At 34.6% G+C, this 18,678-nt stretch overlaps 1 protein-coding gene across 1 annotated transcript in view; it reads left to right on the forward strand.

Annotated features, from left to right (window-relative positions):
• Positions 1–18,678, forward strand: part of Dkk2 (dickkopf WNT signaling pathway inhibitor 2) — a 97,375-nt gene that overhangs the window by 49,405 nt on the left and 29,292 nt on the right. The gene's annotated exons all lie outside the window — the stretch shown is intronic.

The following is an 18,678-nucleotide window of genomic DNA, read 5'->3' on the forward strand; positions in this document are numbered from 1 at the left end:
ATAAAGCATCTCCAGAATAAAGCAGCAGCTCCAGATATCTGGACATCAATATTCATTGTTCACATTAGTCAAAAGGTGGAGACAGACACAGAACACACACACGCACACACACACACACACATATTGGAACATTATTTAGCATTAAAAAGGATGAAATTCTGATACATGCTACAACATGAGTAAACCACAAAAACATGGTAAGTGAAATTAGTTAGACCTATAAGGACACATATTGTATAACTGTACTCATATGAGGGACCTAGAATTGGTAAATTCCTAAAGACAGAGAGAATAGAAGTTGCCAGGAGCTGGGTGGAGAGGGAAATGGGAGTTATTATCTGAGTACAGAGTTTCTGTTTGGGATGATGATTTTGTTTTAGGAATGGAGAGTAGTGATGACTACAGAGCATAGTGAAATGCGCTCAGTGCTACTGAATTGTGCACTGGAAAATGGCTAAACAGGCATCCTATGCACTCCTGTAACTCCCCCACCCCCAAATTTCATAATTTCTAATCTTCAAGAATTTATAATTTTTCTGGAGAGATGAGATTATAAATAAACACAACATGTTAAATCAGCATCATATAAGTAGGAGAAATAATAGAGTTAAAACAAAACTAGTTCAGTGATGAGAAAAAATCCCTTCTCTCTGCAGTGAGAGTAGAAATCATCCTTGAAGCAACATCAGAAAGATGAATTTTGTAGTGAACCTCCCAGGGTAGCTAGGATTTGACATAAAGTCAAAGACCAGACAGTCATAGCAATGTATAAGATGACTGGCTGCTGTCAAAAGGGCATAGCATGGAGAGAACAGGAGGCTGCCCTGTTTCAGGAAACAGGAAAAACTGGGCATAATGATTCAAAAGGGAGAGATTCAAATACAGAGGGAACAAGTAAATGGTGGGGAATTTGGGATGCTAGTGGAGAGGTGCCTGAGTGTCCTTAGACCCCATACTCTCAACAGCTTCCAAAGGAATTTAAAAAAGGATACTGACTTTATATAGATTAGGGGAATGTTTTGATATGTGCAATTGTTTTTTTAAGATCTCAGACTAAAGAATACGTTCTATTTTTTTTTTCAAACAGAGAGAGAGCGAGAGAGAGAGAGAATTTTTAAATATTTATTTTTCAGTTTTCAGCGGACACAACATCTTTATTTTTATGTGGTGCTGAGGATTGAACCCAGTGCCCTGCGCATGCCAGGCGAGCGAGTTACCACTTGAGCTACATCCCCAGCCCAAGAGTAGGTGCTATTTTTATGTGAAAAATATTTTTCTCAATTATAGACTAGAGACGATTATTCGCTTAATATGTCAACCAAAATCAGAATAATTTTGTTGTTAATTATTTTTTACTCTTTAATTTAGAGTACCCTTTCAAATGTCCATTAGGCATTATTTTGATTTACTCTCATTGCATCCATTTTTCTCATATAGACTGATAATTAAATACCAGAAGAATCAGCATTTTAAATTTTTTTTTCACTCCTCCTCCTTCTCCTCCTCCTCAAATTTAACCCAGGAGCACTTAACTACTGAGTCACATCCCCAATCCTTTTTATTTTTTCTTTGAGACAGGTTCTCACTAAGTTGCTTAGGGTCTTTCTCAGTTAATGAGGCTCGCTTTGAATTTGCAGTCTTCCTGCCTCAGCCTCTGGAGCTGCTGGGATTATAGGTATGTGCCACCATGCCTGACACTTTAAATTATTTTTGAAGGACTATATTACAGATGCTCCTGTATTTATGATAGGGTTACAGTCCTGAAAAACCCACTGCAAATTGAAACTATTGCATCTACAAATGCATTTATTGCACCTGACCCACCAAGAACATGACAACTTAGCCACGTGGTATACTGTATCCCTTGCTTCCCAGAGGTGCACTTTGAATTTGCTGCCTAGCTTTGGGAGAGAATGTCTTATCAAATCTTGCCAACCTAGGAAAAAACTAAAATTTAAAATATTCTTTATTCTGAATGTATTTTTATATTAAATGCACTTTTGCACCAAAAATGAAAATTCAAGCCTTTAAAAGTCGGGAACCTTGTGTAAATTTTTCATGGACAAAATTATGAGTAAATTCTTTTCACCCAGTTGACTTTTCAAGTGGGGAGCATGTTCAAAAGTTGAGTCCTTATCTATATTAAATTCTTGCTCATCAATTTCCCTCTTTCAGTGTAAGGTAATAGTAATACTTACTTACACTGTTGTAAGGAAAAAACAGGACTGTGAGTTTTTAAAAATAGAACTCTATTCTAACATTTTAGATAATAAATTTTGGATGGTTTGAACTAGCCCTTATTTATAAATCTTTGCATTCTCCAAGCACCTCTGTACCTGTCACATAGCACCAAGTTATTATTGGTAGCATTATTGAAAATAGCAGCAATACCATATGTATTTACTTTCCTTTATACATGGAATCTGTTTAATAAGTTTGTTAGTTAATAAGTGAGTGAATTTACATGAACCCTAGTTTTAAAACAATCCATCATGTGTTGTGAAATCATAGTAAATCACAGTTAACCCAGAATTAAGAAGTTATATTGCTTGTGTTGAGTTTGGTGGTGCACACCTGTAATCCCAGAGGCTTGGGAGGCTGAGGCAAGCAGATCATAAGTTTGATGTTAGCCTCAGAAACTTAGTGAGGCCCTCCACAACTCAGCAAGATCTTGTCTCAGTATAAAAGTAAAAAGGATTGGGGATGTAGTTCAATTATAAAGCATCTATAGGTTCAATTTCCAATACCAGAAAAAAGTTATATTACTTGTATCCACAACAAACAAACAATCCTCATAGAATCATTATTTGTTCTATTTCTGGTATGAAACATTTAAAGTAATGCTGAATAAAAATCAAAATTTCATGTCTTCCATTGGCTTTCCTTTGTATTTAAGCAAACAGTATACATGATATAATCAATACATACTATGCTTAAATTTTATTTTCACTTAAAAGATGAGTTTCATGCTTAAAATTTGATCTGTGTAATATGTACACATACACATATCTATAGGTATATTAAATATAAGTAAATGTATAGATGTATTATCAATATAAAACTATATATTCTAAATTGAAATTAATAATGTTTGTGCTTCAGAATAGTCTGTTTCAAATAACATGGTAACAAAACAAAAGAGTAGGATAAGATAAATCTGTCTATACAGTGATTGTCTTGTTAAAATTAAAAGTTTCTTTCCAAGTTTTTATGGCATCCTCTATGGAAAAAGCTCTCTGTGATATAGAGGGTGTAGCACTAACCACAGCACATGCACCAAGATGAAGTTTTACGTGTAGGTTGTGGATGAGTAACTTAAGACTGATGGTAGTGAACTATTTAAAGTGAGAAGTATTATGAATTGTTCCCCTGTGGATCCATTTGAGGGTTTATAAAAGTCTTGTGGCTAAATGTTAAGGTTGAACAAACAAACAAACACCTGGATACTGTGATATATGAGAAAAGACAGAAACTGCATCTGTGCATGAGTGCAGAGAGTTTGAGTAAGTCGGTAGTACGAATAGCACGGCCTCTGCATGTGTGTTGCACACTTAGCAGAGCGATCCTGAACACGTGCAAGCCCTCGTGGTTTTGGCCATGGTCAGCAATACTGTCCAGTGGTGATGTGGGGCTCCTTCTAGGATAAACCGGGAGTATGTAATTTACCACTGAGTGGCCTATTTATAGTACACAGGAGGATACCTTTCTGTTTTTCTCCCACAGTTATTAAATCTTTGCAGCAGTTAAAATCCAAGATACAGTATGACTTTGCACAAGATGACAGGGTGCTTCCTACACTCTTCCTGTCTGAAAAAAAATGATATTAAGTAGTCTTGTTAGAATTCAGGGAATGAATGGAAAGAATGTGAGTTTTTTTAGAGAGTTTGCTTTCAATCACCGTTCCTTATTTAACCTTGTTTGTGTACACTTTAGTTATTTTTATTCAACAGACAAAGCAATGTATGCATTTGGTGATTGTTTTGAGTATTAATTGAGTTGATGGACATGAATACACTAATATCATGCCCAACATCTATTAGGTGATCACATTCCCTCACCTTCTAATACCACATCAATCCCCTGTTATCTGTACTGAAACTAATAAAACATTTCAGAGTTGTAGGAATTCTAAAATTAACAAACAAACAAAAAACCTTTACATGTTTTCTTATGGAAGGCTGATGATAATTCATATGGTAAGAATACAGTAACTTCTCAAATACCTGTAAATATAGGAAAAACCCAGCTTTGTTTTAAGAACTTGGTGTATGTTATGATTTTAATCCTTGTATTAATAAGTATCTTATTCAATAGATATTATTACAAGCATTTTTCAGATACATAATCATAAGGGAAAGGTATCAACATACTAGCTTTGTAACAAGAATATAAGCCCTGTAAAAAAGACATGTTTTAGCCTCCTTGAATTTTAACAATACTTTACTTTGAACTTAATAGGTACTCAGGAAAGTGTTTTGTTTTGTTTTGTTTAATTTTGAGACTTTCATTGCTAAACCTAGAAAGACAATAACATTATAGAAACTTTAGCTTCTTTGATACAAGAACTGTCTATACAGTGATTGTCTTGTTAAAATTAAAAGTTTTAATTAAGAAACTTGGTGGTAAAGATTTGTCTCAGGAATAAACAAAGTAGCAAGAGTTTTGCTGTGAAATTTGCCAATAATTTTGGTAATTTACCTCTGTGAATTGGTTTGTTCATTTGTGTAAAGTTGTGGGGAGGAGGGAGGAGGAGGGAGGAGAATAATTCTAAGTTTCAGACATGAGGTATTACCAGTAAATTATACTTGGAATGATCAGATTGCATTTCAATAAGTTGCACTGAAAAAAGTATATGAAAAATTTTGTTATAGCATTACCAGACTGAGGTTTTTACTTATCCAGACTTATTAGCTAGTATCACAAATAAATGGATGCTCCATTACAATGGAATAAGAGTAGCAAAGAAAGCAGTGTCAGGTTACTACATCTGGATTATTTTCAGTGGTGGAAAATAAAATAATGAGGATGCCAACTGGGCCACCCACTGCAAAATGTGGGTGACCAAATGAGCCAACGGAACCTCTAATGAGTATTTACTCCAAATGGCTCTGAATGTAAACTACTTCCAGACTGATGTGGTGCCAAACACAGGGGATTAAGTCTGTCGAGGGCTTTTGTTGATCAGCAGCCAAGGCTTCTAGGAACAAAGGAGGGGTCTCTTTATTAAACGTATCGAGAATATTACTTTCAGACAAGAAGAATGCAAAGAATGGATCAAAGAGCACTGTAAAATAGAAGACAAGTAGACATAAGTAACAACAGCATCATTCATACTCTGGATGTAGGTTGATTTTGTTTGGTTAAAGCATTATTCTTTTAGAGGACTTGAAAGCATCACTTAGCATTTATGTGGTCTGCTCTGCATTATAGGTAGTGGTGTGCATGTCTTTGGTTTGATGGTTTTGGGAGTAGAAATGTCTCTGCTCTGTCCCTTCAGTGTGCCATTAATCTCATTGTCCTTTCCTCCTCCAGCACTAAACAGAGTGTAGATATAAGCTGCTTAATAATTAGTTTTGAGATATATGAAATTGAATTAGGTGGGTACTGCTGCTTTAATGGTACAGAGAGTGTAAGGTAGAACATAAAATACTTTTCTTTTAGGAGCGTTAAATTCATAATACAAAGAATTTATGTTTCTAGAGGGAATAGCTCAGTGTCATTTAGAAAGTTAGTGTCTGAGTTTATCCTGACTCATGGATGTTGTGTATCTCACGCTAATCAGATTCCCAAAGCAATGCAAACGACAGGGCACATAAGGAAAATCACATTCTCTATATGTTTACCCAGGGATAAAACAAAACAAGAAAATATTTGCACACTGTGACAAAAGTCAGTGCTAGGATGGATTCTAAGATGGCCACCCAAATAAATGTTTACTTCAGTAAAGCAAAGTAAAGCAAAACAAAACAAAATCTAATTTAGTATATTTGAAAAGTTTAAAACATAACAACAGCAGTTATTTGATTCCTTTTTTCTGTTTCCAAATAGTCGTCTTGACATTTTAGAAACTTCACCTCTCTGGTCCTTCTCAAAGACATGGTTGATTGAATTTAACAGGAAGATTCCTTAAGGAAATGTTAATTGTGAACACCAGTTTCCTCCTCTTTGGGGACAAGGTAACCATATGAGTTTTAAGTATTGACCCTCAATTTTGGAATTATACTGGATGGATTAAAGGTTTTCCAGTTACCAGCTATGCCAATGTTGCAACAGTTCTAACATTGCCTAGATTCAATAAACCCTCTACCTAGAGAGGGGCTCACACACTGGGCCACAGCAGTAGCAGGAAAATTGAATTTTAACCAAAAGTTGTGAACACCTTTTGAATCCATCATTTGAGAGTTTCTATAGTAGCAACAGGGACTGACAATGGAGTTACTATTGATGAATGTTTTTTTGTGCCATGGGAAAGAATGTGATCATAAAATCATAATTATCATGATAATGACATTAGTAATGATTGTTGAGTGCCTGCTCTACGCCAAGCACTTTTAGGAGAATTTCACATGCATCATCCTACTGAACCTTTCTGGTGATAATGGCAAAACTAGATGACCACTAGTCTCTATTAGATGGATTAAACTTGCATCCTTGCAGTTATACACATTCAGAAAGCTCACCAAATATGTATTTATCTTTTTTATTAAACAATCCTTTTTAGTACCAGAAAATCTTCTCAGTTCATTATATTACTGCATTCATTCAATCTTCACAATAGCCTTGTGAAGGAAGTAGCTATATTGTCCCTATTCTATGAATGGAAAACAGAGATTTAATAAATTGTCAAATTATCATGCATCTCATAAATGGTAGAACTATGAATGGAAAACTGAGCTTTAATAAATTGTCAAATTATCATGCATCTCATAAATGGTAGAACACACACTCAAGCTACCTGGCTTGAGTGTATTGAAGTCTGATTCAAGCTCAGAATATTTGCTTTGATGAAAATGATGACAATAGAGTTTCATTAAGTGTTAATCAACTCGGTATCACTGAGACTGTGTATTAAGAATCTCTCTGCTTTACTTCTCAGCTACTCTGTAGTTCTCTAAATCTTGTGCTCCTGGTCTAAAAACCATAGATTTGAATTTGGAGGTTGGAATTATGAGGGTGAGGGAAATCTCTGACCAATTGAAATTCTGAGAATATTTCTGGGTTCTCTGTGTCTTCCCTTGGTCAGGCTCTTTCCTTTCCAGTGGTTTCCAATCCCCCGCCCTTTAGTTTAGAAAGCAGTAGAATATTTCTCACACCTAAAACAATCACTCAAAATAAACGTGAAAAGCTTTCAAAGATTATATGATCAGAGACCAAGAAGAATGCGAGAGAGGTGAAAGCTATTGAAGTTGAAAACATACCTTCCTTTTTCTTTTTAATGCTCACCTCATATTCTCCCCTATTTAGATACTAGGTGAAAGTTATTTATTGATTTTCAAAGTAAACATTTTGTGTAGTACTGGAGTGGAAATAAGGCAGAATTTTTTTTTTTTTGAGGTTTGGGAAGGATGGGTGTGATAGATTGAGAAAAGAGAGAACCCATCTTGAGAGTGGAGGAGCCTAGGAAAATTATTATGAATCCCAAGAAGTGGGAAAACCTGGGATGTACCCTGAGATATGTGAGATGGGAAAGGCAAGAGGGTCTCAAACTGGAGCCTGACATTTTTAGTCAAACAAAGTAAGGAAAGTTTAGCTTCAATTCTGAGCAAAGATCATAAAAGCGCTTCTTTGAAGCAATTGACTGCTAAATGAAAAACAAAACAAGAAGCGTAAATCAGCCTTATCCTCCAGGAACTTAGCACTTAACTTAATTCCAGAAAAGAAATTAGAATCTGTACTAGATCAAATGCTAATATTTCTTCTTGAGTACTTTTGACTCTGGGAGTATTTTTCAGTTAACCACTTATGCTTCTGTGAAATCCAAATGGGAAACATGGAGAAAGGAGAAAGAAGATAAGCATGCATTTTGAAAGAGTGTCTCTTTATCATCTCTTGAGTGGGGGAGTCAATGATATTATTCTCTTATTTCCTAACCTGGAGGATCTACAACCAGAGGCAGTTCTTCAATTTTCTGTAAGCCCTATATGTGACAACAGCTCAAGAATTTTGCCAAAACATTCAAAGCCCAACTTACCCAGAAAGCCATATGGAAAATGAAGTCTCAGTTACTTCATTAATCAGGTCATTTTATGCTTAATTAAAATTTCTGCTAACTTTTGGGCACACTGTTTCACAGCAACTTTCTTTAAAAGTAGATATGATAGTTGCAATAATTTTAAGAAGATATGAAGCATTGTCTCATCATTTTGACTCTCATTTTAAATCTTAACCACAAGACCACTCCAGTGGGAAGAGAGAATAAATAAATAAATAAATAAATAGAATCATATACAAGAGGGCTGGGGCTAGAGGTGAATACTGGTTGCCCTTAAGCAAATTGCTTAATTATCCTAGGTTCATTATCCCCATTCATAAAAATAGTGATAACAACCAAAATAAGATTACCTGGGAAGCTCTGGAAAAAGTTCAAGGAGCCCAACAGTAGTTAGGGGCTCCAAATATTATATATATACTATGTCTTACATTCTGAGGTTTCCTTCCTTCTCCCCTCTCTTCCTCCCCCATCTCTTCTTTCTTCCTGCTTTCCTTCCTTCCTTCCTCTTGCCTTTGACAAATGTCACTTCTATGTCAATTCTATTGTGTCCGGCATTGTGTGCTAGTGATCAGATTTAACTGGCGAAGACAGATCTATGGCTTGGGATCATGTCATCACCCTCCTTACAATTCTGAAACTTTCCATTTCCTCCAGGATGAAGAGCCTCTCTGCATGTGGCTGGGCAGGCCTCATCTCACACTGGCCCCACCTTTCTCTCCTTCTAGGGTCACTTTGCTTTCCTTTTCACTGGGCCATCTCCAGTCACAGGGACTCTCATAAGCCATTTCCACTTTCTGAAAACTTCTCCTTAGCTTGGGTCTCTCAACTGGTTAACTCCATACATCCTTTAGATCTCAGCTCAAATATCACTTCTTCAGGAAATCTTTCTCTGACCTGTAATCTAGATTGAGTTATTTTGCTCTACATTTCTATGGCACTGTTCCACATTTATTCAGAGTACTTTTCTAAGTTTATCATATTTATTGTATGCATTGCTATCTATTCCACAAAGTGGCAAGCTCCATAGGACCTAATGTTATGCTTGTCTTTGCCCAGTGCCTGACAGGATGCTGGAACCATGATAAGTGCTCAGTATTTGTTAGTTGACAGATGGCACAATGTAATGAACGGGTAGTGCCACCAAGGAACATCATTTCCATCAATTTTTTTTTCCTGTTAGTAATTATAAAGCTTCCAATAAAGTATTTCTTCCCTTCAAATTAAAAACTTAAAAATAAAAAATTGTGCTCCTGTAATACCTAGACTATAATAATGAACATAATTCTTTGAATAAAATTTCACATTGTGACCTTTCTTCTTTTTGTACTCTAAACCAAAAACCTATGGCTGCAAAGCCTGGTAGTTGTGAGGCAGTCTCCAGAAAATTATAACTTCCAGGTTCTTCATTAGGATGCATATTGTTTAAAGAAAGAAAGAATACAGAGGCTTACAAATTCTCTTTCAAACATTGACTATTTGTGAACAATGGTCAAGACCTTTCATTTGCTTCCTAACAGGTGAGATTTAAATAAAAAACACAAGTACATTCTTTGGAAAAGTAGAATGGTTAAAAATTTAGCAAGGATGAAGAGTTCTGCTAATGAGAAAACCCTCAGCAATTGATTTTGTTGGTATTCAGTTGCACTCTTGTGACTGGAGTTTAGATCTAAATGCTGCATTAAATGTTGGTCTTTAAGCCAGAGTCTAACAAAAACTCCACCAGGTGAAAGGTATGTGAAAGGACCAATGAATTACATGCTTTTCTCCAAGTGAAGAGTCTTGAAACTTCTATTAGGACTTTTCGGTGATTGCATATTATATCACTGTTTGTGGTGTGAACTGATAAAATACAATCAATAAGAGTGTAACTTATAGGTTACAGATTAGTGAAAATCTAGATTATAGATATAAGATTTTGATAAGTGAGTTAAGATAATTATAAAGCAAGAACTGTCATAGACAGGCCTAAGACTCCATTTTGTTGCTCTCTATAAAAAAACTGTTACAAGAGCTGTTTCTGAGAAACTGAAATGAAAGCAGTTTTCTTATATTGTTTTCTGTACTTTGTACCCCAGAAAATGTCCTCAACCCAGGATTTGATGGTCTTGGTGACCCAAGATTTTGAAGTAGATTCACTAACCACCTGCTTGAACTCAGGATTCGGTTGTCTAACACCTGCTCAAACTCAAGATGCGATTTTCTTGAGTTGCTGTGCTAATTGTTGTCTTAGCTTCTATGATTGACTTGCTTGCATGACACTAGAGGAAAGTCCCTGAGCTGTGGTTTTCATCCTTAAATTCCCAAGACACAGGCCAGGAAACTGCTGTTCTCCCACAGAGCTTCAGTCTCTATGGGTGGGTGACAGTCCCTGGCCAGGTAAATAAAGCTCTCTTTGATTTGAATTCAGATTTAGAGTGTTTTCTGAAGCAGCTCCCCATAACATCACAAGGGCCAGCTCTTTACTAGAATCAGTGTAATGGCTACTGTTTGGCAATCTAATGGTGTTAGATTACTTGTTAGTCATTATTTTATAATTTAAATTACCTTATGAGTAAAGATTAATTGCCTATGACTTATGACAAACATCCAAACCTATGTTCACTTGAAATCATGCACTTAAAATCCTTTATGTTCTCCCCAATTATTTCTAAATCTTAAGCTACTATATGTTAGTATACGTACCACTGGACTTTACATACAAACAAGAACCTCTTTTCATAGGAATTAATTTTCTTGGGAAGAAAAGTGAAAGAATTATAGGATAGATTAAAAACAAACCAGGCAGGTGACATGTATTTGAATTATTTTGGTGGGATGCTGCAGTTTTTATTGCTTTTTGGTTAGGAAGACCTGTGTGGCTCTTGACTTTGGTGCTCTTGAGAACCCTGTTCCTGACAAACTTTGAGATACAACTCATTAGTTTCACAAAAAGGGCATGTTGCCATAGTTTTAACATAATGGTTGATATTAGCTATTTCAAGAAATATGACATATGAATTATCTGAATAATTCACAAGGCAAAAAACATTTTTTGTATCTTCAAAAATGTTCCAATAGATAATATTAAATATCAAGAAGCAAAATTATAAGATATAAAGGAATGTAAAAGTACAAAAAATGTGGAAAGAGAAAGAAAAATACATTTCTTCTTTTCCCTTTACTCTGTGAAATAAAGTAGGTGCAGTGGAAATGAATACTCTTAACTTAAGTCAGAGGTTCCAGAGAAACAGAATCAGTAGCAGATTGACATGATTGTAGGGTTGGCAAGTCTGAACTCTGTAGGCTGGAAATATAGAATATTTCACTCCTAAGGAAGAATTGCTTTTTCTATGGGAAACTTTTTTTTTGCCTTTAGGGACTTTCAACTGATTGGAGGAGGCCCCCATCCATTATCAAGTGTAGCTCCTACCCTTAAACTTAACCAACTGGTAATGTTACCCATATGCAAAAAATACCTTTACAGCAACATCTGGGCTAGAGCTTACCAAAGGTGACATAAAAAATCAATCATCACAAAAACCAAGTTGCTTGCTGGCCTTCAACTTTCTTATCTGTCCCTTTTGGTTCATTCAATTCATATTCTTAATTCAAACTTCAAAATATAGCTGTTCAGAAAACTCTGGATATAACTGTAAATAACTGTGTCTTTTCTTCCTTTAGTTTTTCACTCTCTCATCATTTTTTGTATCTTGCATCTTTATTTGAAAGTCAAAAAGAAGAGAGTAGATAAAGATCAATAGGCAGGTATGCAAGACCCCTTTTTACCAATTTTGTGAAGCTTAGGGACCTTTTATGATCATTTTCCATAAAAATGTTTGCATACATGCACATCAGATATAGTACTAATCTCCAGGATATATAAAAAACTCAAAAACTTAATACCAAGAAACCAAATAACCCAATCAATAAATGGGCTAAGGAACTGAACAGGCATTCCACAGAAGAAGAAATAGAGTTGATCAATAAATATATGAAAAAATGTTAAACATCTCTAGTAGTTAGAGAAATGCAAATCAAAACTTAGATTTCATCTCACACCAGTCATAATGGCAATTATCAAGAATACAAGCAATAATAAATGTTGGTGAGGATGTGAGGGAAAGATACACTCATACATTGCGGGTGGGACTGCAAATTGGTGCAACCACTTTGGAAAGCAGTATGGAGATTCCTCAGAAATGGAGGAATGGAACCCCATTTGACCCAGCTATCCTACTCCTTGGTTTATTCCCAAAGGTTTTAAAATCAACATACTACAGTGGCACAGCCACATCAATATTTATAGCAGCTCAATTCACAATAGCTTAACTATGGAACAAACTTGGTGCCCTTCAGCAGATGAGTGCATCAAGAAAATGTGGTACTTATACACAATGGAATATTACTCAGCCTTAAAGAAAAATGAAATTATGGCCTTTGCAGGTAAATGGATGGAACTAGAGAACATCATGCAAGTGAAATAAGCCAATTCCCAAAACCAAAGGCTGAAATGTTTTCTCTGATGAGCAGATGCTGATCTATAGTGGGGATGGGTGTAGAGAAGAATGAAGAAACTTTGGATTGTGCAGAGGGGAGTGTGGGAGAGGTGGAGCTGTGGGGATGGAAAGGACTGTAGAATGAGACAGACATTATTATCCTACATATATGCATGATTACACTACTGGTGACTCTACGCCACATACAGCCAGAGGAACGAGAAGTTGTGCTCCATTTGTGTACAATGAGTCAAAATGCATTCTACTGTCATGTATAACTAGTTAGACCAAATTTTAAAAAAATAGAAGGGAGACCAGGAGAATAGAAGAAGGGGATCAGAGGGAGGGAGGAGAGGGAAAGGGGAGGTACTGGAGAATGAAATTGATCAAATTATACTGTCTTATTGTGTGCACATATGAATATATTATAACAAATCCCACTGTTATGTATAATTACAGTGTGCCAATAAAAAGAAAAAAAAGTTAGCATAAAAATGGAAAAAGGAGCATCATCTATGAGATATGATTAACCAAGTTTATGATACAGCAAGATAAGCATTTACTTACATACTAAATAACAAGATCTGGTTGTAATAACCACCACAATTTTTAAATGGTGATGAGTGGAAACAATATTTTGAGCTCCAGAAATAGCCGTAATGTGATATGGACATATCTGTGATGTCTACTGCTGACAATGTCATAGACACTGCTAATACCTCAGTGATCCATTGTGCACATTCACAATTGAAGGACATGTAGTTAGAGGTTAGTGAATATAAAGTTGTCAAAATTTTCCAATTGAGCTCAGAGACTTCTGGTTAAAAATCAGACCAATGTTGGATGAGAAAGAAATGATGGTTTGACCAGCTGAGACTTGAGAATTATCAGTGGATTTATTTTCTCAAGCTTTGTCCTGATGACAAGCATAATAATAGCAGTAGCTAACACTTACAGCACTTATTAAGTGCCAGACATCTTCCTAAGTGCTTTACATATGTTACATCTCATCACTCTTGGAAAATCTCCATGGGGCTGAGATTTTACAGATAAACAGAGAGGCCAAGTAACTTGCCTAAAGGCACAGAGTTTTGTAGGTTGGTAGAGCCAGAAATCTAGTAGTATGTGATATTTTAACTGTATAATTAACTGCTGGCTTCTGTGTATTGTCCAGAGCTGTAAAGCAGATGATGGAAGAGGATTATGTGAGATTATTTTGTTAGTAAGAAAAGTTATGAAGCTTATTTTGAATATCTCTAAATTTGCATAACATGTTTATTATTGTCTACCCAACTTCCAAATGATTGTTAACTAAATTGTTACTGTCAGATGCATAAGAGAAACCCATAAACCTTGCAAAGAAAGTTTTTGCAAAGAAAAGTCTATGACTATGCTTGCAAAGAAAGTCTATGACTCTTAACTATTACCACATTTTTTTTGTTGTTGTTGTTACAGGCTGTTGGTGGCTACAAACTGAAGAGTTTGAAATTCTGAATAAGGTTAAAACATTTTAAAATTTATTGTTATATGGTTGTTTTACTCTATTGGGATTCTAGAACCACTTTGTCATGAAAATGACAAAGTTTTACAGATTTTAATAAGATTTAAATTTAGGAAAATTAACACTGTGTTAAGACATGGCTATTATAATTAAATATTAAATACTTTTCAGCTCTGAAAATTTTTCAAAATGGACAACCCATAACTTGTACCACTTTTTCATTTCAATATGGTCAAAATACATTTTTTTTTCTGAAAGATTTGATGAGTTTAGTATACTATTTTAGAACACAAGGAAAATTAGCCAACTCTTAATTTTTCAGAGAAAGGAGAGGGGAGATGGCAAAAGGATTCATATATAGTGTCAGGTCAAAATTAGTATTTAATATTGATTTTATCATTCTCCTTTATCAAAATGCTTGCTAAGCTTGAAAGAAATAGAAAAATAATTTAAAAGAAGTTAATCTCTTTATGTATTAACTTGTAAGATAAGAAAAATTAAAATTCAAATGCTTGGTTCTCCCTAAATATGCATAATTATAATAAATATACAATGACCTTATTATTAAACTACTTCCTCATCCAGAGCAGGCCTTTCACAAAAGAATGAACAAATGATTAGGAAAAAAGAAAATAGTAAATCTATAAATTGACCCACTTCATTGTTCTTTTAAAGTTTAGTCACACACTTTTATTGAAGACCAACTTAGTAGAAAAAGAGAATTCTATTTATTATAATCATTTCTTTTAATTACAAATTAAAACTGCTACAAGGGAAAGTCAACACATTTTGTAACAATAGTGATGTAATATGAAACATCTTGAATTTCAGGCAGTGTGTCTTAAGAGCTAGGCAAACATTGATTTAGTAAAACATAAGTCATTATTTATAAAATGAATCTGTAATGGATATGTAGTTATCCGAGTTTTTCTTTCTTTGCTTAACTTGCTTTATCCTTCTTTTAAGTTGGTACCTTTCTGTTGAGTTTTAGTATCAGTGAACAAATTGTTTCATGAGTTGACATGTTGAAAAGAATTCAGAAATTGTATTTCAAATGTTACCTAAGCTTCATTGTGTAAAAACTTAATTGAGTATTCATATATCTTGTGGAAGGAAGGGCAAAAAATTTCACAGGTTTCACAAGATGCAAAAAGTATCTGGTGAATAAATGCATAATTGAGCAAGTGAAAGAGATGTGGGCCCTTGTTTTCCATAACTTTTTCAATAACTCTCACTTTTTGCAAAATTCTGTTATTATGGATTTTCTCACATTTTGGATTTTTACTGTATTCTTTTTCAAGAATATTTAATATTAAATTTTTTTAAAAAAACTTGAAATTCCCATTTAAGTCTTATCATTCTCTTTCTGATATGGAGTTACTTATGGGAATTTTACTAATTGAGAATCTGGGTCCCACTTAATGTCTATATCCTCTTAGGGAACATTTGAAAAAAAATAGGCATAAAGAATCAAGTAGACTTCTCAGACAAATGGAAAGATTTACATGAAAGGAAAAGGGGCAATTTCCTTGCATTGTGTACAGCCTCTACTATTTCTTAATGGCATGGAAGATCAATTTTTAGAGTCCCTGACAAGGAAGAATGAGATCAATCAAAAACATAAACTTAGGTGAGGCAAACAGGCACTCATAAAAACAGCTTGATAAAATGAGTTTTTGTGATGTGAAGATTTGAGATATTTCATTCCTAATCTACCAGGAAAACCTTTTTATATGTTGGAAATATTTTCCCATATTGATAATAAAAATATTTTTAAAGAAATCTTGTTGGGGCTGGGGTTTTGGCTCAGTGGTAGAGCACTTGCCTAGCACATGTGAGGCACTGGGTTCAATTCTCAGCACCTCATATAAATAAATTAATTAAGTAAAGGCTCATTGACAACTAAAAGATATTTTTAAAAATCTGTGATTTCAAAATGTCAAATACACTAACTGAACTTATATTTTTGTTTTTCCAAAATCTTATCTGCTTGATATGATCAGCTATTAAGAAATTTAAACTTGTCTGTATTCAATATCTTTTTATTTCTTAAATTCTTAAAAATGGTCTTTCTTATCATTTTATTTATTTTATTTAAGGAATGGAAAGAATGCAAGGAAAACAATCTGTTAGGAATGAGGGTAATTAGTGAAATGGATACTAAAAATTAGGAGTAATTGTGCTCAGGTGCATGAATTTTGTCCTTCTTAGTTAAATAAGATTTTATCAACTGTTCTTTGAAAATGTTTCTAGGTCTGCATCCATGAATTTGGATTTACTTCACATTACTTACTATATATACAGTACAGTAGGATTATTATTACTATTCAATTTCTATGAAATGGTGCTTAATTGTGACATTATCACTCTTGTTTCTTGAATAAGACTGCAAATCTTACACATTAGGCATACTCTCATAGTTCCCAGGTTTGCACCTATTTTTGAATGATCCCTTTAGAAGAGATTGTGACTAGTATTTGTACTTGAACTTTGGATCATTAGAATTTTATTAATAAAGCTCTTGAAGGTGATAGTAAAACAGTTCATTCCTAGATTCTTTAACATAATTATATATGATCTGTATCCTATTATATCTTTTAATATATGTCCTAATATATATTTTTTAACTGATCCAGAAGTAATGTTTTACTCATATTGAGTTTTGATGTTGATAGATTTATATTTATTACTCAGTTGAGACTGTGTGCTAATATATATCTTTTAATACATGTTATCATACCATTAATCACTTCTATTATAGTTCATGGGAATTGTAAAACTAGTAGTTTTGCAATGCAGACAATTCTGAGTTCTCAATTTTTTTACTTCAATAGATGTGGTTAGTTAAATTTTCTGGAAAAACTCTTGTTCTCTTTCAAAATGCTATTAGAGCATCATCTGAACATATATGGACTCCGCTTAACCCTTGGGTTAAATTATCTTTAGAGTTCAGATTCCTGAATGCACTCAATAATTACTCCTGAATCATTGTACATGCACCAGAAATTATAATGTGCACTTATATTGAGATGAGCTGTCCTTAGGGAAATTCTGAACAGCTAGAGTAGAATGTGATAAATGTTGTAATCAGCATGAAGCAATTCAATGGACCAGGTTCTATTTCTGGGGCTGGGTTGCAGAAAGAGGGCATGAAAGAGCAGAATGCACAGAAGGGTAATGGTCACTGAAATCTTCACTGGGTTGTGTTGTAACTTAAATATAGGATTTCTATTTTTATCAGCAGTCTTATAAAACAGTTTACTGCTGAGAAATGTGTTTCATTTGCTCTCTGTGTTTCTGTTTATGGCAAATAAATCCATTTTGTATATCTCGATTCAGCTGCAATTTTGCCAAAGTTTTCTAGGGCATATCCCATATTTGTTGGCCCTCATTGGAAAACAGTAATAATTTGATTTTTTTATTATGTGAAAAGACCAGTTGTGTTGCATTCCCACGTGATGTGATGTGTGTGTTAGGTGTGAGTCCACAGAGGGAAAATCATTATCCTACAAACACACTGCCTGTGATTCCCTACCTCAGTTCATGCTTTAGGCTAGTTAATGGAACCAGCAGAGAGCATGTTTCACAAATGTGTTCGCTCTATATTATTTCCAGAAAGTTTTTACTATTAGATGCTTTATAACTTCAGAGGGAAGATATGGTAAAAAGAATGGGCAGGGGAGGAAAAAGTGAGGAAGGAAGAGGCAGGGAAGGAGGAGGAGGGGAAGGATGTAGGATAAAATAGCTACTTTCCCTTCAATGTTGGGAGAGCATCAGTATAACATTAAGAGAGAGAGAAAAAAATATCCCATTACATTTCCCGTAAGTTGTTATTTTTAAGATAATTAACATGAAAATCTAGCACACTGTGTCTTGTTCTTGTTACTTGATTTATGAATAAAACAAATTTCCATTGAGAAGACATTTGAAGTTGCCTCACTGAGAATTTCCCAAGGGTCTCCAGTTGAGGAAAGCAGTGTTATTAATTACGGACTTGGGAAGTCATAGTACACAATGGGGAAACCCCTCCTCATTGTCCAGAACTGTACCCTTTCCTGTCCCTGAAGGCGTGGCCTTCGCCTTCTATTTAACATTGATGGTGGTTTCTGTATAACACGAACTGCTAATGACCTGCTTTTCTCGGTCACATAATAATGGACACTTTTGAAACCTGATTAGGCTGTTATTGGAAATAATGAGTGGTATATTGAAGAATGCATTGGCTCTTGATTAAAATGCAATTGTAACAGTCATTTCTTTTTCCTCTCTCATTTCCCTATGATAAAACAAACAAGTAGTTTAAATGGAAATATAAGCAAGTGATCATAATATTAGGTCAGGCAAAATGAATCAATAAACAAAACAGCAGCTCAAAACTTGAAAATTCATATGCACAGTCCTAGGAGCCTTTGATAACAGTGTGATTTCTAAATCTTTTGTCTGTGAACTTTTAGCTGGCACAGCTGTAACAATGGCCACATCTGGACAAA

This window comes from Marmota flaviventris, chromosome 7 (assembly GCF_047511675.1).
Source record: "Marmota flaviventris isolate mMarFla1 chromosome 7, mMarFla1.hap1, whole genome shotgun sequence".
Taxonomy (NCBI): domain Eukaryota; kingdom Metazoa; phylum Chordata; class Mammalia; order Rodentia; family Sciuridae; genus Marmota; species Marmota flaviventris.